Genomic DNA, 23,448 nt, shown 5'->3' with positions numbered 1-23,448 from the left:
TGTTGCATGTTACTGATTCTTGTTTCATCTTGGTTGTTCTCTGTCTTGTATTTGGTTATAGGTTGTTTTTCTTTCCTCTCTGCAGCAGTGCTATAAAATGATGTATTTGCAGTTTTCACCTTTGCATCTCATTCTTTTGGGAGAGTCTTTATTTGGCAACAGAGTTGAATGTTTTATATCTGTCTGATATTTCTTCTTAAGCATATGGCTTTTTAATTTTGAATGTGAAGATCACGATAAGCTTCATTTCTAGGATCTTAACTCTCAAAAGCAGTCAGGTTAAGGCTTCACCTATGTTTTACCAGATACACTGCTAATGATCAAATAGGGGTACCTAATAGAAAGAAATAGTAAGTATTTGATAGAAGAAACAGAGCACTGGAGATTTAAGGATTTTATTTTTTATTGTCAACTTCTCCTTACCCTTTTCCTTGTCAATAATGGAGATGATCCTAGCTTCAGGAAATGAAAACACAGCTAAAGAGGTAACCACACGAATGATACATTACTGGCTGGGGGAAAATGCAGGTCCCTAAATCGTATTTTTTTTTCTGATGAAATTCAGGAGGATTGATTTGTATGCTTTCTGATGATGGAAGTACTGGTGAGATTACTAGTCTCATATAACTCTTCAGAAGAGTTTACCACTTCTTCCAGAAAAAGTATCTACAGTTGATTCTCATTATTCACAGTAGTTATGTTCTATAAAATCGCTGTGAACATTGAATTAGCAAATCCTGAACCATTGCTCCTGAGAGAATATAGCATTAGGGTCCTGTGAACCTCTGGTCACCACATTTTCATCAACTGATCAATACATAACTTTGTTTTATGTGTGTTTCTGATTCAGACACCTTATTTAATATATATTGTTGATTCACTAACACGGAATTCAGCGCCAGCAGCACTCTAACTCGTGCCTCAACGAAGCATATCTAACACAGGTATTTTCTCTGTAGGACACATCACAGCCTTCTTGCCTTAGGAACACTAGACAGAACTTCAGCACTATGCTTGGGGGCCATTTTTAACAGCAAAATCACTAACAAAAGCACAAAAATGCAAAAAACTTAGCACTAAATAAATTGCGAAAAGGACACTTCTTTACAGTATGAGAATGGAAACAAGAAGGCAGTGTTGCCTTGTTCGACCTCATCTGGGCAACATGTGTGCTGGGCAACTGCTCTGCACGTCTGTGAGTGACTGTAAAAATGCAGCAAGTATTGGTTTGGGTGATTTAAGTGAGCAGGTGAATTTGCAAATACAAAATCTGCTAATGAGAATTGACTGTGTTTGATTTGAGCCAGTTTTGGCAATTCAAACAGCTTTCTATTTATCTTAGTAGTCTGATAGAATTTAAAGGATTTCACCTTGCTTTGAAATGATCATAATTACCTCTGCTGATAAAGCACCTTGGATTTGAAAGGATAAGAAACTGACATTTCTTTTAACTCTGCGTAAGGAGTTGAAGGGAAAAGAAAGTGCTTATTCCTACAAATTCAAGTTCATGATGGCACAGCTGAAGGACAAAGCATTTTATTTTATTTTTCTTTATTTAATAAATGTCCCCTAAATAAGAAAAGTCTAAAGCACTGAAGGGCGTTCAGTTCCTTTGAGGTGTCAAAGCAATAATTTTTGTGAATTGTGTTATCCTAGGTTTTTTCCACTTGTGTTTTGCTAGTCTTCTCACTAGGAAGGTCAAAGAGACAAAGAAGATAAGGAAAAGATAAGTGCAGATGGCCATTGTGTGTATCTATGGACATCAATAATGTGCACATCATTTGGCTGTTGTTAGAATGGATATAGGCTTTACGTGGACTTAACAGAATCTAGGTATCATTCCTTCTCCTGCGAGGGATTGTTCTAAGCACTAAGGATAGTGGGAAGAAAGACTGGTAAGGTGTATGTCCTCATGGAGCCAGCATTAGAATGGGGTGAGTGATAACAAACAGAAAGGAGACACTTATAGGTTGGGATATGTGTTTTAAAGGAAATCAGTAGGCAGATATCATGGAGGAACTAGATGAAAAACTATGTTAGGTATCTCGTGGAGGAGGTGAGATCTGAGCTGAGACCAGGCAGACAAGAATCAGCCTAATGACTGTCAAGGCTGTGTCCTTGAAGGGCTTCTCTGTGGGAAGGGTGGGCAGAAGCTACCTTCAAAGAATAGGGGAGGTGGTAAGGAGCCTCTAATTGCTCAGGTCCAGCTCACAGCTCAATCAGCGGTCACATCCTTTGAATGGCCTCATTCAACAAGGGAACAGCAAGTACAAAGGGCCTCAACTAGAAAAGTCTTGTGATTACTTTCAGGAAGAAAGCCAGTGTGGTTGCAGCATGGTAAGAGGGCAGGAGAATAGGCAAAAGAAGCTAGAGAGATCAGCAGGAGGCAAAGCACACAGTTCTTTGTAGCCATGGTAAGCAGCGCACGTTTTAATTTATGCATATGCAATATTCACATAAATCTCAGACTGGAGGGTAAACAATAAGCAATAAAAAGATCTTAACCCTCTAACTACTTTAGCTTCATCAGAGCAAACGTTAGCAAAAATATTCAGCAGCAAGAAGCAAATACTGTTTCCATATTCACAAAGTCATTTTAGGATGACAAAATTATCTTCATTTGACTGGACTTGGATTTGTCTTTTTTTTGTGGGGAGGCACCAGTTCAGTATAAACAGCTCCCTAGAAATGTCTTAGGCAACAGCTTTTAGGCTTACAGGGACTTAAGGTCTGTTGTGTTGTAAATTACCCTTTATAAATGAAGCTGCTGAAACTATAGTTAAGTTTTAACTATAGTTAAAGGATCTTCCAAGTTTGTTCCTTACTTGGTGCTAAAACTATTTTCTGAACAGTGCGTCTGTCATTTTTGACTTTCAAACTTGTTTATTGTGAGGATCAGGAGATTATGGGCTGGCCTGGGGGTCACCAATTCCCCCTTTAGCTCCACAGGCTGAGAGAAGAGTTAGTTGCTAGTTGTGAGGATGAATGAGGTCCTCCCTTATAGCCATATCATTGGCTACAGGAATAGTCTCCATTCTGAATACCAGAGTGGAGAGAAATGTGAGATATAATTTGCTCATCTTCTGATCTGTCCTCATTTCCTTGGCCAAAACATGATCTTCTTTGGTTGAAAAAATAGCTACTTAAAAACACATAATACCAGAAGGATTGTCAATTTTCTAAAAGTTTATATTTTGCCTGATTTATTTGTCTAATGGACAAAAACAAGCATCACAGTCAATGGGATGAGTATTTTCCTATACAAAGCAGTAGCAGGTATGAGTGACATTACTGTTTTGAGTACACCAGGCCCTGTAGGGAAGCTGTGATTCTCACTGTACTCCCCAAACTCAACTGTTGTTTTTATTTCCAGTTAATAATTAAGGTGGCATCCTATACTATACTTCAGGGTTTGTTTATGCTGCCAGGTTCAATCTCCGTCCATGGAATGAACGCTGCTTGCCTTGTGAAAAAACACTCTGCTTTCCCTTTCTCTTTACCTGAGTAATAATAGACTTGGAGTTACATGTCATTCAAAAGAATAGAGTCCAACCTAAGACAGCCCCTTGGATCGTCTCCTTTATGCCCCATTAGGATATTTATGCTTTCTGAATGGCTTAAGAACAGATTTTCCTTGGGGGAAACTGTTAAAACCCAATAACTTTGTAAAACTGAAAGATTAAGAGGCTTCGTTGTATTACTAGAAACGTGATAGGTGAAATGAAATCCAATGATAGAATATCAGGACCTCAGAACCCCAGGTTGGATGCCATGCTAAATAGTAAAGGCAATAAATTGTTAGCTTTTGGGGATGCTTTCTAGGGAAAAAAGATTTCAACACCTCTCTTGATAGTCTATTTAATCACAAAATAACTCTTCTTTTCAAGAAGTTGTGTCTAACTGAATTTTATCCTGCGGTAATGTAAATATCCTTTCTTTTAATCAACTCTCTGAGAAAGAGACAAAAAGGTCTCTGCTTCCTCAGCAGGATAGGACTTCATATACCTGAAGGCAGTAAATAAACCAATCATTTATTTTCTATGTAGGGAACTTTGCTCTCAGACTTCTCACAGCACATGAGTTTATTTTATGGTTTATTTTTCTCATCATATATGACCTCATTCCAGTTTTGTTTTGTTAAAAAGAAAGAATTGAGGCCTACTAGGTGTAATAATAATTTCTAGCTAATTTTGATAATAGTAGCGATTTATATTCAAGATAATTTGTCATTTTGTATTGAATGCATTCCAATATTACATTCAGTTTTGAAATAACTCCATCGTATTGATAACATACATTCAACAGGTAGTCTATGATGCTTACTGATCTTTTTTGTTTGTTTTTTATTTTTTCCTTTATTATTCTTGTATTTAGTAGGAATCCTAACTCTGCAACTTGTTAGCTATGTGATATTGGACAGACTAGTTAAACTTTCTTGGCTTCAATTATTTTATTTGTGAAATTTGAATAATATGATACTGTCTTTATAAAAATAATTGATAACATACTACGTATATAGAAAGTGTTCAGTGCAGTTTTCTTCCTGAGTGTATTTTATTTCTTTATGTGTATTAAATGAAATTAATACATGTATTCATATATGAAATATGTTTGCTCAACTTTACCCTGTTTTTAATAAACAATTTTTATGATATAATCAGGCTACCTCTACTTCAGCATCATACTTTACTAGTAATATCACTCTCTTCAAACATAAACTGTAGAATGGAAATCAGGTTCATGGAGTTTGGTTTGCTTTTTACAAATTCGCTTTGGAACCTACCCTGGGTTTACTCTTCTAAGTGGCTTTGAGCTGCATATCTTCTTATGAACTCTATAATATCAAATATTGAAATTAAGATTATTATCTATAGTTGATATGCTATCTTTTTGTAGTTTTGTAGAGATTTTCACTTTTGGCCTTAAGGCTGACTTTTCTTCTCAGAAATATTGAATGGTTATTATTTTTAATCTTCATGGTTCCCTTAAGTGTTTTAGGAAACATGTTCTCAGACTCTCATAGAACAACATATTAAGTTTAAATTTTAACTTTTAATTTTCTCTCTATTTTCATTTTGGATTTCTATTTTCGTCTTATAACTAGTGGTCAAAATTTTTACAATTATAATTTGCAATTATATTAAGTATGATTTATTTCATTTTCTATCACTAGTATATAGGAATATTTTTCTTGGCTATTGCTTTTATTTTGTCTCATCTAGATAAAGATGAAAGTCTGTAAGACTTGGGATTCATCAGGCGAGTCTCTATTGCACTGGCTGAGCACGCTGTGCCTTTCCATAAGCAGCAAGTACTTTCCAGGTGTATTTCCCATGCCTTTGTGCCAGGCTCTCTGAAGAAACAAACGCAGAATCATCTTCGCCCAGCATGTTATAAATATACTAGGAGAAAAAGGACAAACACACTAAAGATTTGAAAATGGAATAATGTCAGTCCCTAAATAAATGTAGTACATGGACTTAGAAAGTGTAGATCATTGTGGTTAATGAAACTGGGAAATACCCTTGTATTTTGTGTAATTGTGGGAGTAGAAAAAAAGAGGTTATGATCATAACTTGTGACTCTTAAGTTAGTAAGGTGCCCAGAAACACCCCTAGCATGGAGAAGGTATTCAGTGAAGGGTATGAGATGAGGTCGAAGCAATGGCTATTTTTGACTGTGCAGGCACATATATAATCACACAACAGGACTTGTCACGTTAGTCCTGACCGGGACCTGGGCCAGGAAGGTGAGCAGGTCAGTTGGAGGAGTGTGCAAGCTTGGCTCCTGGCTGCAGTTATTTGAGGGAGGCGGGGCACTTGCGGTTCTTGTGAGCCCTGGGGAGAAAGCTGAGATCAGAGGTGTCCAACCAAAATGCAGACACAAGTACAGTTCTGATTTAAAGGGAATTTCAAGTTTCAGAACAAGGGCACAGGCAGGGGTATGTGCAAGAGGCGGATTACAGAGAGCAGAGTTAATAAAGTAGGCAGAGGCAGAAGTGGAGTCATCGTGCAGACTGCATTTACTCTTATCTGGAGGAAGCTATTAGGATTTGACTCTGGATTACAAGACAGAGATGCCTCATCTTTGTCTTTATTACCCTCACTGGGAAATCATTTGTTATTGTATCAAACATAAACTTTGCCTAGTTTGTAAAGTCCTCTCTTAACATTATATTCTCTCTGGATATTACAGTCTCTGCCTTAGTATTGTCCTTTTTTCCCCTTTCTTCCACAAATATTTTCAGTACCTCCTATGTGCCAGACATTCTGCTTATGGATAAGAAACTGCCCTCAAGGGGTCTGCAGTCTAGGGAGAGACTTTCTGAACCTCCAAAGTCGTTTTAAAGTCTCTGTGCACTTCCTAAATGGAGTGCCTTCAAACTCGCCTGTGACTATTCTAGAGCTTAGTACAACCTAAATATATACCATTTTTACTTGTCAATCATACTTCAATAAAGCTGGGCGGAAAACTTCCTCTTTTCTATCATAAGAAAAAGAACTTAGATACATCCGTGGACACAAACTCGAAGCTCTCATCCGTTATGAAGCCTGTCTGGAGAATTTTAATCCTCACTGTCCCAGTGTCTTTAGAACTTCCAAACTATTTTAGTCATTGCGTGAAATTACAGACTCATCAGAGCTGGAAGACATTTAGGGTCATTTATTTAATTATTTTGAAATCTGGAGAAGTTAATCTCGGAAAGACGAGGTAATTTAGTTAAGGTTAACATCGCTATTTACAGAAAGAGCCAAGATTTGTACCTAGAACTTCTGACTCTGAAGTCAGGTGTCTGGCAGAGTGCTGGGATGTAGAAGATATTCAGTGAATGATGGCTGTTATTTGTTAGATATCATCTGTTCCTCACCAGACTGCAATTTCTTTAAGAATAGCATGTGCTTTATACTTGCATTGCATATGGTGGAGCGCAAGTGCAGAGCTGAGCCAATTGTAGATGCTAAGCATATAATTACTCATTAATAGTTAATAGAAACGTCTGTCACATTGTCTTCATTTGGAGGAAGTAGAAATCTTGAAAGAGAACCACTATGTTGGTGTTAAGACCTACTGTCGGGGCTGGGCCCTGGCGTAGTGGTTAAGTGCACGCGCTCTGCTGCTGGCGGCCTGAGTTCGGATCCCAGGCGCACTGACGCACCGCTTGTCAGGCCATGCTGAGGCAGCCTCCCACATAAAGTGGAGGAAGATGGGCAGGGATGTTAGTTAGCTCAGGGCCAGTCTTCCTCAGCAAAAAAGAGGAGGATTGGCATGGATGTTAGTTCAGGGCTGATTTTCCTCACAAAGTAAATAAATAGATAACTTAAAAAAAAAAAAAAAAGACCTACTGTCATTGTGTCTTTATTGTGAAGAATATTTATGGTTTCTGTGCCTTGTGGTCGAGCAATGGGCATGTACTGGGGCCATTACTCTAGTAAAAATGATTATCAACTGCTTATATTGCAAAGAACTGACTGTTGTGATCTGCAAATATTTTTAAAGCTACCATTATGCAGCCACTCCTTAAATTGGAATTAGTGATTATGGGACTGTCAAGAATCATTGCATCCCACAAATCCAAGGAGAATGGCTCCCTTTTTGATGATAGATATTGAAAGCTCCAATCTTTAAGATCAAGACGCAAGATTAACTGCTTCAATATTGTAATCCTTGAGGAAAGGTATTGTTCCATGGAAAGTAAAATTAGAAGCCTGAAGCCCTATGTTACTAATGTTTTACTTGCTGAAGAATCTTATTGAGTTGATATACATCTGAATTTAAAGCAAATTACTGTACCTTAGAGTAAGGGCTTAGGAAAGAGACTATCAGACTGTGCTCTATCCCATCACTGAGGTGCAGGGAGATTAATTATTGCATCCTAGGGTGATACTGGGAGCAGGCTCAATTTTCACAATCGAAGAAATCGGTTTATAATGGTGAGTCTTTCTTTCTCACCCGGGCAATGCATATATTAAATAAATATCTAGAGACCCTTCCGTCTTATTCATTCTAAAATTGGACCAAATCCAGCTTTGAAGATTTCAGTGGCCCAGTTCCTTCTAATGTTCGCAAGATACAATCTATATAGAAGGCAAAGGTGATAAAAATATAAAAATGACATAAATAGCTCCACTCCCAAGTTAAAAGCTACCATTAAATGAAGAAAGCCCTCTTGCTCCCCAGGAAAAATAACAAGTAATGAAAAAGACATGATAACCATGATATATAGTAAAAACACCTTTCCCACATCCTTTTACAAAAACCACAATCTTCTTAATTTATTCCCAAGGTACAAATCCTCCTCACCTCACATAATTCATGATCCCAAGGACATCTTAGGACATAGCACAGTTACCAGAAAGTAATGAGAGGGAGTGCTTCCCACTATCCAGGTACATTTGCTTTTCTTCTTCTTCTCTATGTTTCTGTCTCATCCCTAAATCTTCTTCCTTTCACCTTTTTTTAGAGGATGAAGAGTATAAAGGAGTATAACCTTAGAAAGAGAAACAGAAACCTAATTTCCTAAATTGCCTAGATTTGATGCATCATGACACCTATCAAAAAACCTTATAAATCTTCAAGTTTATACTTAAAAATGTCACATTAAATGAAGGAATGCAGTAACCCCTAGGAGAGAGCACCAAACTCATGTCATTGTACCAAGAGATATGGAGAATCATAGAAAAGAGGCATGCTATGAAAAATGTCTCAAAAATGTTTAAAGCCTTTAAAAATATTTTCTGACAGAGTGGTTTATTATAGGAGAATAATATCATACTAGTATCCTGGGAGGAGCAGAATAAAAATATGGACTCTTAGCTAGTATTTTTTTTTTTCTTTAGAAAATTTCTTGCAGTCCATTCATTCACTCATTTGTTCACTTATAAAGCTATTTCATTGGCTTTTGTTCAGTTAAAAACTTCACCTTAGGAATTATTTTATTCTTGTGGTACTTTTTTTTTCCTTCTTAATTTTACTTCATTTTTCTTGGTACTGACAGCCTGCTGACGCCCACTATTAATGTTGACATTATGAATGGATTGCGAAGCCAATGAAGATCCATATCTTTCTAATAAAGAAGAACAAGCAGAGATGAATGCTCTTCCAATGATACTGCTAACAGCAGAGACTACTACAATAAAATGTCCATTTTCTAAGATGATTTTTTGCTTCATGTAACAGTAGGTATGGAAATTCAGTGGAAAATTGATATTCATTCATTCATTCATTTTAAGATTGATATAATCAGTAGTACCATTAGGCCAGAAGACTTATGTTCTAGTTAAATGATTCTCAAAGTGTCATCTGAGGATCCCAAGGATTCTTGAGACCCTATAAGGGGGTCCACGAAATCAAAATTATTTTTATAATAATACCAAGACATTGTTTCTCTTTCCACTTTGTTGACTTTGTGCTGATGGTACAGAAGCGTCCATTAAAATGAACCAAGGCAGTGGTACCAAACCGTACTGAGTAGCCATTGTATTCATCACTGTTACACACTCACCAAAAAAAAAAAAAAAAAGAGTTTTGCTCAAGAATGTCTACAATAAGGCAGTAAAAATTGTTGATTTTATTGAATTTCAATCTTTAAGTAGACATCTTTTTGTATTTTGTGAAACAAAATGAAAAGTATGCGTGAAGCCCTTGGTTATTTGTTCATTTATTTCAAAGACCACCTTTTTACCTGAAGGAATAACTGACAAACCGGGGTTATTTAGACTTGGTTATTTCGCCAACAGTTTTTGGAAAAGAACAAAGTCAGTCTGTCACTTTAAGGAAAACAGCTGACAGTTTTTGGTGCCAATTACAATATTCAAGCTTTTAAGTTAAAAATAGATTTTTAGAAAACTTATACCTATCACTGTGAGTTTGCCACCTTCCCAATAGTTAAAGACTTCTCAGATAAGGTAAGTGGTAATATTAAGGAATACAAAATTTTGATATTGTATAATGAGATGTATTAATATTGGGAAGATCTGCTTAACTTAGTGAACCAATATTTTCCGAATGACCAATGCATAATATTATAAAATTATGTATGAGTAAAAGATCCACTCAAAGCACAGAATGGACCAGTGGATTTTAATGGAACAGAATACAAAAAATTCATTTATATAGTTTTATATTTCACACTACAACTAACCTTTAAGAAACCACCACTTGCCAACTTTTAGTGTGGTTTCAAAGAATAATATTCATAATTATCTGAAAAGGCTATCAAAATACTTACAACTTTTTAAACTACAGAGGGATGTGAGGACAGATTTTCTTAAATATGTCCACCAAAGTAAAATATGAGAATCCAGCTTTTTTTAAAAAAAATTAAAGGTATTTGCAAAAATGGAAAACAGTGCTACTGGTGGGACTTCAAAGCTTGAATTGAAAACATGGTAAAAAACCAGAACTTACAAATTTGGAACTTGAAAATTTTGTTTGACTGATTTTCTATACCAAAGGTTATTGAAATTACTATATTTGGGAAAAATTGCTTTTTTATAGAGATCAAAACTTTCAGTGTGGCTCTGTTACTGGTCCTTTTTCAGATCTCACAAAATTGACCCAAGTAAAGAATTTCATTGGAAATTTTAACCCAGTGTTGAGTCAAGCTCAGTGATGTTTATCATCCTGCTTTTTTCTCCCCACTCTTAGCAGGAAGCAAAGTTTGTCTTATGCTAATCATGGAAAAAGCATTGGAGAAAAAATTCCTTTTATGTATTCTTGTAAAAGATTTGTCAAATACAAGTAAAAATAAATCTGTTTATCCGAAGAGTAGTCTTTTCAGAAATATTTTAAAAAGTGTGCACATATACTTTTGTTTTTTATAATGGCAGTCATGGGATTAGACTAAAAATGAGGGAAAGTAATGTGCTTTTTTTCCGGGGAAGAAATTTAAAAAATATATATATGTGAGTATACTCTAAGGGTCAGGAAATTTTTCAGTTATTGAGGGGAAAAGTTACATTAGTCTATTAATGATTTTGGGACAATTAGATAATTATTTGGAAAAGATAACATAAGCTCCCCACTTCCTAGATGTACTCTAAGAACACACTGAAGAATCTTTTTGTAGTTGAGAGATGGAGGTGGTCTTTCTTAGCATATATCCAAAGAACATGAGCCATAGAGGAAAAGATTAGTAGATTTGATGACATGAAACTCAAAAAACTTCTGTTACTCATTTGAAAAATAATAATAATGAAAAAAAACAGATTGGGAAAATGTTTCTACTAAATGCAATTTACAAATGGTTAATATTCATATTGCATAATGTCCCTAAAGAGCTCCTACAAATCAATAAGAAAAAGGCGAACAACCCAATATAAAGAATTGTTAAAGATCAGGAAATACAATAATAAGAAGAGATACATATATTTGCACAACAATTAAGATCTAGTTCAGAGGCAGATCTTGGAGGGCCTGAAATAGATTCCAGAAATGAGAGAGAAATTATCAGCAACTCTCTCATTCACTTATGAAACATTTTCTGTTATTTTTGATGAATTAGGGAAAAGAGTTTGATATAATATCCCTGATAATGTTTGTTACCTTCTGAGTTTTTAAACATTTTTACCTCATGACTAAATGAATGAATAGAAGCTAAACTATTATCTAGGCAGGTGAGTAGCACTTAAAGACAAATTTTTTCTTCAAATTCTTCTTTGTTATCATATCAACAATTCTTCTTTAAAAGCTTGTATGAGTCAACTAAATTTATTTAGCATCTACTGTCAGCTGCTATCTTCTTTTTTCCTTGCGGAAGCACTGACATAGTATTGTTATCTGCATTTTATGAGGGAGGGGATTGCGGCACAGAGAGGTTAACTTTCTTGATGTCATGCACTCTACAAGAACTGAGATTGAATCCATCACTCTCTCATCCCAGGCCCTATGGTCTTTTTACTGTGCCATGCTGCTTTCAGATATATCTTGCGTTTTCTTCTTTCCAATGTTTAATCGCTCTCTGAGGTAGTTATTTGTTCATGGAATTTATTTTGCTCTTTTACACCACTGAAGGAAGAGTTTATATTTACTGCTTTGGAGCCTGAAAGAGTGAATGTGTCTTAAAAACATAGGTCTAACGTCTTACAAAGATCAATGAGCCCTTGACTACTTACCTTAAATATTATTTATGGTAGATGTGGGAATTTTTTCCTTGACTGAAGTGCAAGAAATAACAATGTGAAAAAGCAATGCATTTGAGAAAATCTACAGGATTCATTTCAAAGGTATCATTCCTCTTAGTGTCTCAGCTTTACCTGGGGAACCAGAATGCAATTTTCTTTTGGCATGAGTTTTTTCATCTGAAAAACTATGAAGATAATTTATTTGATTAAAAGAATGATTATGGAAACGAACAAAATTTTATACTACAAATAATTTTATCCAATACAATTGTAGAGTATGAAAAGCCAATTGCTATGGCATCTTGCTAACTGAACCTCTATATTACTGATTCTTCAAAAGCTGTCAAAGTCCCAATGGTTCTGAAGCAGAAAGAAACAGAAAGAAATTTTAAGGGAGACAGAAGTGAAGAGTAAGAGGAAAAGCCTTTAGACTACCTCCAACTAGGATTTACAAATTATTGGGCATCAAATTATGGCCCAGCACACTGGGATTAGGGAGCTCTCTGTCATTTAAGTGAAGTTCTCCTGGACAAGTCACTTTATCCCTTTACATGTCACTTTCCTTAACTATGACAAATTGGGTTGGTCCAGATGAACAATGGCTCTACCATCCTGTAGGCAGATTATTTCACAGAACATTTGGTGTTTCAAGATGATATGAACCTTACATTCCGTTCATCCTATATCCTGTAGGAGGAACAAAGCATTAAAATGGTTTAAAAGAAGAACATTGTAATATGATTCTCTTTTCTGTTCTCTTTATTTTTATTCTACATGATGTTCCTTATCCATTTTGTTTGCTACCAAGCAAACTGCTACCAAGATACTGCTGTCCCTATTTGTGAGAGTACCCAGTATAGATACCTAGCTCTGAGTCTTGTGTTACTCCATACTTGTATTTCCACTTGTCAGTTAAACTTGATTAGAGCTTAATATGTTTAAAAAGGATTCCTTATAACCCACTGCCAGATAACATCCTTAAAACTGCACTTTCTCTCATGTTACTTAACTGAATTAAGATTATCTTTAATTACAGTTTTTTTTTATGTCTCTTTATGCTCACAAACACCCCTCTCTTACTAATGTAAATACTTGCACAATTCTGTCAGTTCCGTCTCCAAATTGGAAGATTTCTCCTTATTCCTATGCTTACCATTGTGGTCACAAGCCTATGTCATCCTTTTGTTACAACGTCGAGTTCATTGTCTTTTTCTCCAGTCTTTCTTCCTTATAATCTGTTCTATACACTTTATTTTCCTAATGAACATATTTGATTGTATTCTGCTTCTTTCAAAAGTGATCTGTGGCTTTCCAGAGAAAACGATACAATCTTCTCAGTCTAGACTTTTCAGAGTCTTCACTTTCTGGCCTCCTCCTTTCATTCCAGCTCTCTCTCCTAGACATCCTGTACTTCAGTCAGATCAGGCTACCTACCACTTTTGAATTCATACTGTTAATTACAATATAGCTTTGGCTTTGTGTAACAGAGACCCCATATAACTGTGACTTAACCAACATGAAAGTTTAATTCTCTGTCACATAACAACGCAGGTGTAGACGGCTGAGGGCTGATATGATAGATCTATTCCTTGTAGTTATTTAGGAACCCAGACTCTAGCATCTGATGCATTTTGCCCCTTTCAGGATGATCAGCTGTGACTTAGCACCGTGTCCCCATTTCTGTCAGCATGAAAGAGGAAGTGAGGAAGAAAAGCACACTCTTTTAAAACATATCCTGGAATTTGTATATATCACTTCCTCTCACATGTCATTGGCCAGAACTTAGTAACCTGGCCACATCTAGTTGCAAAGAAGGCTGGAAAATGTAATATTTATACTAGTCAAATATATGCACAGTAAAAATTTCTATTACTATGGAAGAAAGGGAAAACCAGATAATGAGGGATAGCCAGGAATCTTTCTCACATTCCTTAAGTTGTTTTTGTTGTTGTTGGTGGTGGTCTTCTCCTCTTCCTCTCCTTTCTCCCCTGGCTTTTTTTGTTTTCTCTTTCTCCTCTACCCTCTTTCTCCTCCTTTTCTCTCCCTTCCTCTTCCTTCTTTTCTTAGCTCCGTGGTTTTTCTTATCATTTTCTCTGTTGAGATGGCCTTTCCTTTAGTTCCACCTCCATTGTTCAAGTTCCGACTCATTGTTCAGGGCCAAGCCAAAACCATACTTTTCAAGATTCTATAATTTTAAATCAATCTATTTTCCTCCTGATGTCCTTTTGTACATAATGTTATACTTCAATATCTAATATATTAGTTTTCATCTTTATATTCAGAATGTGGACATGTACTAAATCTTATTTATAGTTCATTTCTGTAATATTTATCTACATTGCTTTGTGTATATTAAAATTTGAAAAGTAAATTGTTGGCCATCTAATATGTTCTGGATATGATTTGATTTATCTCATTTTACCCCATCAGCAAACAAAACAATCAAATACACACAAAATAACAGGGCTCAGAAGTTAAGTAACTTGACTAAAATTATTCAGGTAGTAAATTGCAGGGAAATAATCTAATTCACCAAGTGACAAACTTGCCATAAGCCAGTTTGCTGAAAGACAATTTGTGAAAATTAGTTTGGTTAAATTCTTGGGGTTTTTTTTTTTAAAGAAGTTTATGTTTCCTAGAGCTTCGCAGTGTTTCCTTTGCCTTGTATTCGTCAGCCCAGCTCAATTGAATATTATCTTTATGTATTTACATCGTTCTGGTGTTTAATATTTTTATGAAAATGTGTATCTTTTTTGTAAAAGCGGTGTATTATCTTGTCTCTTTTGCCCACGTATGTCCTATCTGTCCCACTCATGTTCCTGATTTTCCCTTTGAATCAGTTCCTGTATCAGTCTCTGGAGGACCTGAGGTTTTATGGGACTCCAAAAATAATTTTTTTCTTTTGTACCATGCTGACTATTGATTATATGCTCAAAAGTCTTGCTGAATTATTTTGAAACCCCCACTACCATCTTGCTGGAAAATATAGCATCCTTTATCCATGTTAGATAATGGTGTTTTAACAACTCATTAATTTTTTGTGACTAAAAATAATGTTAATATTTTGGTCCTATTTTGGAGACTAATATAAGTATCAAACTTGCATGAATCAAAAGGTTTCATTGGGGGGGGCTTATTTGTGATCTTCACAAATAAGGAGATCTTGTGAGCATATTACTGAATCTTCATATGTAAGCTTGGAGAAAACACCAATTCTGCAGTATAAGCAGTAAAGCCGTGGGCTACTATTTATCATCCCTTGTCTTCTTTCTGCATTCCTGTCCTTCTCAAATAATGGTAACTTTTGCTATTGGGTGGGCTCTAGCTTCAAGTCCAGGCCCATACCAGTTTCTGGGCCAATGACAACAAAGGGAAGGCAGGAAGAAGATTATTACTTTCTGCTAAGCCAGTTGGTGGGCTTCCAATAAAGTTGTCCTGCTAATCATCTCTGATAGTTGGAGGGTGTCAAGTGCCCATGTGGCTTCTGAGCTGTAGTCTATCCTTTCTCTAAACTTTGCCCTTAATTTTGATCCCATTCACAGGACTAGGTTTTATTCTGACCACTATTTAATTGATTGTTTTTTGTCTTGCCTCCAAACAATTCTCTTGGTATATATTGGTCTTTTACTATCAGAGACACAATATGCTCTTGTTTAGGTCAATCTTCTTCTTTATCCCTCTAATCATTAACTTCCTAAAAGAGGAACAATACAAAGGTACAGAAGCTACCATAAAAACTTCACAGGGAAATATTTCCCTTTCTATTTTTTGTTTACATTGATACTTCTAAAATGATTTAGCACTCATCAAAGTTATTTAATTAGGACAAGAAAAAGAAATACAAAAGCCAATCCCCAACAGCAACCAAGTCACACTTTTGTGTAAAAGACAGATAAGGTAAACGGTTATTTATTTATTTATTTAGCCCACAGTAGTTAACATATCCTCACTTAAAATGTGACTTTTCTGGCTGTCATTTAAATTTTTCAAGTAAGCTAAGAATGGCAAGGTTTCCATAAATTAGGTCACAATCTTACACAGTCATTTCCTTTGAGCAGAGAAGCAGAAAATATACCATATTAAGCTCGTCAGTTCAAAGTAGTTAATATTATACCCTTATTTCTTGAAGACATTTTTTTTTCTGCTTCTCTCATTTCCTGGTGAATACCCAAAGCAATAAGCAGACATTAATATTTTACTGTCAGGATGACTGTTTCATATTTGCTTTATAGAAATTACAAATATTTAGACTATTTAAAATGAAATAATTTCTACTTTTTGGATGTCTCCATTTAGAGAGTTCCCTCTGTAGTGGCTCAAATATTTTATAAGTGGTTTAAGAGCTGAATACACCAAATAATCCATTTGCATTCCTGTTACTGTTTAAAGAATGCAGACTTCATGTATTATAATTTTATTCCATTTTACTGGAGTTAATTCAGAAAATATGGCCAGCCAGCTGTTGTCAAAGGGTTTTGCTACTTCTGAAGAGATTAGCATATAAACACATCACAACATATGGTTAAAGGTTCATTTACAGGTGTGACAGCTTCTGCATCTTGTTGCTCTAAGTCAATTTAATAGTCTGTGTGTTGGGTTAGCTGCGTTGGCAGAGGTATTTAGCTGTTTTGAAAAATATATCTACACAGTATATAGATCCAGTGAGCATTCATTATAATTGCAATAAATTTATAGTTCTATTGTCCCACTGGAGAGTCAGGGAGGTGAAATTCCCCTCTCCAGGGGAGAGTCAAGGTCATAGGTGCTGATCCTGCCGGTAGGAATTACCACTCAAAAAATCCTTGAATTATTAAGATTAACTTTATTTTTCTTTTCTAATATTTTCCTCTCTTTATCTTTTCCCATTTTTGAACTTTACTATTAGTTACAAAAAGTGCAAATATTATCGTCTCTTTCAGTAGTGAAATATATTAATAAAGGAAGATAGAAGAATTTTAATGGCCCCAAATGGAAATATCTGAATTAAATACCATAAATCCAAGGACCACTTAAGAAAATGTATCATGTATTGATTTTTGGAATTGCATGCAGATTTATGAGTTCACAAAAAAAAAATTGATTGAGTGATCTATTAGTTTCTTATTGCTGCTGTAACACATTACCGTAAACTTAGTGGTTTAAAACATCACAATTTATTATCTTATAGTTCTGGAGGTCAGAAGTCTGAAATTAGTCTCAATGAACTACAATCAGTGTCAGCAGCCTGCGTTCCTTTTTGGAGGCTCTAGGGAGAATCCATTTCCTTGCCTTGTCCATTTTTCAGGGGCTGCCTGTATTCATCGGCTTGTGTCCTTCCATCTTCAAATCCAGCAATGGCAGGTCAAGTCTTTCTCACAGTGCTCTCACATTTCTCAAATTGTATCACTCTGGCTCTCTCTTTCTTCTAGATTCCTCTTCCACTTTTAAGGACCCTTATAATTACATTGGGACACCTGATTAATCCAGGATAATCTCCCATCTCAAAATCGGATGTTTACCAACCTTAAATCCATCTGCAATCTGAATTCCTCTTTGCCATGTAACCTAACATATTCACAGATTCCAGGAATTGGCATATGGGAATCTTCGAGGGACCATCATTCTCCTTACCACAGGTGATAGTGACATTAAAAAAAGAACAAAAAATAGAAAGGTGTGAAGGAGAAAACAGAGTCAGTGAGGAAAGCAGCTTGCTAGTCCCAGCTTTGCAGCCAACTAACGAGGCAACTCAGAAAAGCTATTCAGTTCCTCTGTTTCAGTTTATCATTTCAATAAATAAATAATAATAATACCATTCACCAGGAGCCTCTGATATGCCATTCACTCTTTTACACGCGTGTTATCTCATTTAATCTTCAAAACAACACTACCCGTACTTTGCAAAAACTCAAACTGAGGCACGGAAAGTTTATATAACATTTTCCCGATCACTCAGCAATAAGTGGAGAGGCATGATTCCACTCGTGAAGTCTGGACTAACAGCTCAGAATTTTTAAACATCAGGCATACTGCCCTTGTTGAATAGGATAGTAAATATTTATCTTTTTATTTATTTACTAGTTAAATCATTCAATAAATATTAATTAGGTACCCATGGGTAGACCAAAAACTCTGGTACACCTTGGAAATATGGTGACAAATAAGAAAACACAGGTTCTGTCTCTGTGAGTTGGAATATAGATAAAATGAAATATAGAATTTGTTCCTATAATTTACTGTTGTATAACATTGCAGCCCAAAACTTGGTGGCTTCAAAACAATTATTTCATTCTCTCTCATGATTTTATAGGTTTACTGGTATCAGCTCAGCAGTTCTTCTGCCCCATGTAAATTTAGCTGGGCTTCCTGCAGCTAGAAAATCTAAGATGGCTCACTTTTATGACTGGCAGTTGATGCTGGCTGTTGGCTGGGAGCTTGCTGTGTGACTCGGGCTTCTAATTGCATGATGGCTGCATTCCAAGGAGTGTCTCAAGAACGAATGTTTCAAGAGGGGGAAAACAGATACTGCCAGTCTTCTTAAAGACTAGGTCAGGGACTTACACAACATCACTTCTGCTGTATTCTATTGGCTAAGCAGCCACAAAGTAAGTCCATATTCAAAAGGAGCAGAAGTATACTTCAATCTTTTATGGGGAGAGTGACCAAGAAGTCGTGGCCAACTTTAGTACATCACAGACTAGAATGTGGAAAGCAAGTGGGAGAGTTTTATGAGATCAGGTTGAGAGAGGAAATCAGTGGCTAAATCATGCAAGGCCTCATAGGGATTTTGGAATCTGAAATAACAGCAATAGGAAGACTTTGGACAATTTTATGCAGGGAAATTTAAGCATAATTCAGTATTAAATTATGAATAAGATCACTGTGGCTGCAACATGGAGAATGGAGTGAAACTCCAGGATAGTAATAATGGTGACTTGGACTAGGAAGGGAGGTAGGGATGAAGGGAGGTCAGATTTGAATGATGTTTAGAAGGCATATTTGACCAGACAGGGTGACTGATTCCATGTGGAGGATGAGGTAGAGGAAAACAAGATATGCTTTCTATCTTGAACAACTTGAGTGTTATTTATGAAATTACCTCACAATGGAAGAGAAGAAGATTCTGAAGGGAAAATGATGAGCTCAGTTTTGGAACCATTTGTTGAACTTAAAGGCCTATGAAACATCCAACTGAAGTTATCTAGAAGGCAGTTGGATATATGGTCTGAGATTCGGGAGTAAGATCTGGGTTGGAGATAGAGATTTTGCAATTTTCTGCATGAGCATAATTGAAGGTATGATTATGACTGAAGCAACCTAAAGAGAGAATGTGGCTTGAAAAGAAAAGTATGCTTAGGACAGAATTCTGAGTAATACCGACATTTAATGTTCAGAGAGAAGGTGAAAGGTTAAAGGTGACTGAGCAGGAGCATTTAGAGAGGTAGGAAAGAATGCCTAGAGAGTGTGCTATCATGAAAGGCAAGTAAAAGCAGTTTCAAATAGGTTATAAGGATCTCTGTGGAATGACGCTGAAAGATAAGGAGGAGGAGATTGTCAACAGGTGTGTGGGATGAAGCAACAGGAACGTCATTGGAGACCTTACTAGATGAGTTTGGTAGACCCGTGGGAGTGTGCTGATGAATGACTGAAAGTGATCAAATGGAGGTTGCCTGTAGGCCATGAACTTATTTGGAGATGTTTGCCTGTAGAAGACAGGTAAGGGTGGAGGAGTATGAGATGTTGAATAAGGTTGTGACTTGAACGAGAGAAAGAACCAGTTAAAAAATAAAGAAAAAGTTGAAAATCTAGGAGATAGAGGATGCTAGTTTTGTGCTAAAAATATTTTTAAAACTTCCTTGAATCTCAAGTGTGGGAGTGCTATGAAAAGCAAAATTGCTAATACTGTAAGAAATTATTACAAGCATTCTGTCATTAAAGACGTATCTTTGCAGCTGTTATTCATATCATTCTAATTAATATTAACAGCATTTTAAATCTTGTATGCTACAATTTTAAGATATGAAGATGTCTCTGACTTGGAAAATATATGAGTGGTCAGTTTTTTTTTTTTCTTTTTTTAGAGCTTTTGATTTCATAGTGCATTTGTCCTTGGGATTTTTTTGCAATGTCATTGATGAGAGTAGAGACTATCTCCAAATAAAAACTTTGCAACTTTAGAAACACTTACTTTTAAATTCTTCTTGACGTGGCTGAGTAACAACTTTCTGGATTCCTTTGAAATTTTAGGACTTTGAAATTGAACCTCTCTCAACTCTTGAATTTTTTATTTAGTGCATTTAAAAGAACTCTTTGTATGGAAAGTCGAAGTGTTGAAAGGAGAAATGATCAAAGTTTATAAAACTCGGAAAAGAATAAACATGAACTTATTCACCAAATTTCATTTTATAATTAGAGGACACCTATTGAAGCACAAAGAAAGAGGTTTTGGGCAAATCAAAAGAAATGTTACTTTCAACAGTCTGTTTTAAATTAATGAAATATTAACCAAAGAGATGAGACATGAAAATACAAATAGATTAAAGGGGATTCATGAGTGAGATAGGTCTATAATAGTTTTTGAGTTGTTCAAGGTTATAGTGAATGTTTGGCATATGATTTCATATGGTTTCACAAAAACTGTTCTTCTGCGTGATTCTCAGATAACAAATTACATATGGCCTAAGGGGAACCACGGTCTTTGTAGTGTGGGATTGGTATTCCATATGTTTTCATATCTTAGAAGTTAATAGTACAAAATATTACTGAAATAAGTAGGTGCATTCTTATATTAGAATTGCAGTTCTGTGGCTTACTAAATGTATGTCCTTGGGCAAATTACTTATCTTTGTTATGTCTCAATTTTCTTATAGTGAAAATAATTGTATTTACCTTATAACATTTTTATGAAATGTTAATACTTATGTATTAACATAAGTAAAGAACTTGATGTGTTTCTTGTTGTTGTTGTTATGCCAAGATACTGTAGTACTGGTTTTGTTGAAATGGCATTTTAAGTAAAACTTAAAGCAATTTTAAACCGAACTCAATACTTCTATATAAATCATTAGGGGAGAGTGCTAATACTCCAGGAAAAATTCCTTTTTTAAAAATTATAATTTGTTTTGTGAATATTCAAGTTTGTTAATCTACCAGATCATATGTAGTATTTAATTATTTAATTCAATTTTATTCTACCTGAGTAATTATTCAGTTTTAAATTCAGGGCATAAGTTTTTTACCCTAGGCTGCAAGTTGTCTTTTCTTAATAATGATTTATGAAAAAATTAGAAAGAAAGAAAATCATTTAAAACCAAGAAAAGGAAAAAAAATTGTATAATAGTTACCACAAGTAGGTCTTTTCTCTTCCTCAATTTGGAAAATATAGGTATATGTATGGGTTGGAGAGAACTAGAAGAGTAAAAGTATTCTGTGTGAAACCCCACCCACTGTATATGATCCATACAGCCCATATGTAGGCTGTAATTTAGTGATGACATTTGGGGGAATGGATGGTTTAATTAGGATGATTCTTTTCTCTCTTCACTCCTTGAATCAATACTCTCATTTCATCTGATGCCACATGGGAAAAGGAGTGAAAGAAAAAGTATGGAAGACAGAGAGATGCATTATTAGAGTCAACTAAGATAGCCCCAAGTTAGGTCCCCCCTCTTGCCAGACAGAGAAGGATGAGGCACAAAGGCATCTGAGAGACCTAACTATGGTCCAGGTAGACAGAAGTTACAATAGCTGTTTATTTTTTTTTATTTTTTTATTTTTTTATTTTTTTTTTTATTATTTTTTTTTATTTTTTTTATTTTTAAATTTTTTGTTTATTGCAGTAACATTGGTTTATAACATTGTAAAAATTTCAGGTGTACATCATTGTACTTCTATTTCTGCATGGACCACATCATGTTCACCACCAAAATACTAATTACAACCCATCACCACACACATGCACCGAATTATCCCTTTCACCCTCCTCCCTCCCCCCTCCCCTCTGGCAACCACCAATCCAATCTCTGTCCCTATGTATCCGTCCATTGTTGTCACTATCTACTACTTAATGAAGGAAATCATACGGTATTTGACCTTCTCCCTCTGACTTATTTCACTTTGCATTATACCCTCAATGTCCATCCATGTTGTCACAAATGGCTGGATTTCGTCGTTTCTTATGGCTGAGTAGTATTCCATTGTGTATATATACCACAGCTTCTTTATCCATTTGTCCCTTGATGGGCACTTAGGTTGCTTCCAAGTCTTGGCTATTGTGAATAACGCTGCAATGAACACAGGGGTGCATGTACCTTTACAAATTGGTGTTTTCAAGTTCTTTGGATAAATACCCAGCAGTGGAATAGCTGGATCATATGGTAGTTCTATCCTTGATTTTTGGAGGAATCTCCATACTCTTTTCCATAGTGTCTGCACCAGTTTGCACTCCCACCAGCAGTGTATGAGAGTTCCCTTCTCTCCACATCTTCTCCAACACATGTTGTTTCCTGTCTTGTTAATTATAGCCATTCTGACGGGCGTGAGGTGATATCTCATTGTAGTTTTGATTTGCATTTCCCTGATAATTAGTGATTTTGAACATCTTTTCATGTGTCTGTTGGCCATCTGTATATCTTCTTTAGAGAAATGTCTGTTCAGGTCTTTTGCCCATTTTTTAATTGGGTTGGTAGTTTTTTTGTTGTTGAGATGCATGAGTTCTTTATATATGTTGGAGATTAAGCCCTTATCAGATGTATGGTTTGCAAATATCTTCTCCCAATTGTTAGGTTGTCTTTTCGTTTTGTTGATGGTTTCCTTTGCTGTGCAGAAGCTTTTTAGTTTGATGTAGTCCCATTTGTTTATTTTTTCTATTGTTTCTCTTGCCCGGTCAGATGTGGTGTTTGAAAAGATGTTGCTAAGACCGATGTCAAAGAGCGTACTGCCTATGTTTTCTTCTAGAACTTTCACAGTTTCAGGTCTTACATTCAAGTCTTTAATCCATTGGGAGTTAATTTTTGTGTATGGTGTAAGGTAAGGATCTACTTTCATTTTTTTGCATATGGCTATCCAGTTTTCCCAACACCATTTGTTGAAGAGACTTTCTTTTCCCCATTGTATGTTCTTGGCTCCTTTGTCAAAGATTAGCTGTCCATAGATGTGGGGGTTTATTTCTGGGCTTTCGATTCTGTTCCATTGATCTGTGTGTCTGTTTTTGTGCCAGTACCATGCTGTTTTGGTTACTATAGCTTTGTAGTATATTTTGAAGTCAGGGAGTGTGATACCTCCAGCTTTGTTATTTTTTCTCAGGATTCCTTTAGCTATTCGGGGTCTTTTGTTGTTCCATATAAAT

The 23,448-nt window shown here is 35.7% G+C and overlaps 1 protein-coding gene across 15 annotated transcripts in view; it reads left to right on the top strand.

Annotated features, from left to right (window-relative positions):
- The window catches only part of GRIA2 (glutamate ionotropic receptor AMPA type subunit 2), a 156,846-nt gene that overhangs the window by 20,121 nt on the left and 113,277 nt on the right, over positions 1 to 23,448 (top strand). The window contains exon 2 of one of the 15 annotated variants that reach the window (XM_087437491.1): positions 8,996 to 9,180. The exons of the other annotated variants lie outside the window; for them this stretch is intronic. The gene's annotated coding sequence lies outside the window, so the exon portion shown is untranslated. The remainder of the gene's footprint in view (positions 1 to 8,995; positions 9,181 to 23,448) is intronic. 15 annotated transcript variants of the gene reach the window in all.

This window comes from Ceratotherium simum, chromosome 12 (assembly GCF_057802395.1).
Source record: "Ceratotherium simum simum isolate JZ-2026a chromosome 12, ASM5780239v1, whole genome shotgun sequence".
Classification (NCBI taxonomy): Eukaryota; Metazoa; Chordata; class Mammalia; order Perissodactyla; family Rhinocerotidae; genus Ceratotherium; species Ceratotherium simum.
Note: the sequence above shows the minus strand (reverse complement) of the source record. Positions and strands in the feature narration are given on the sequence as shown.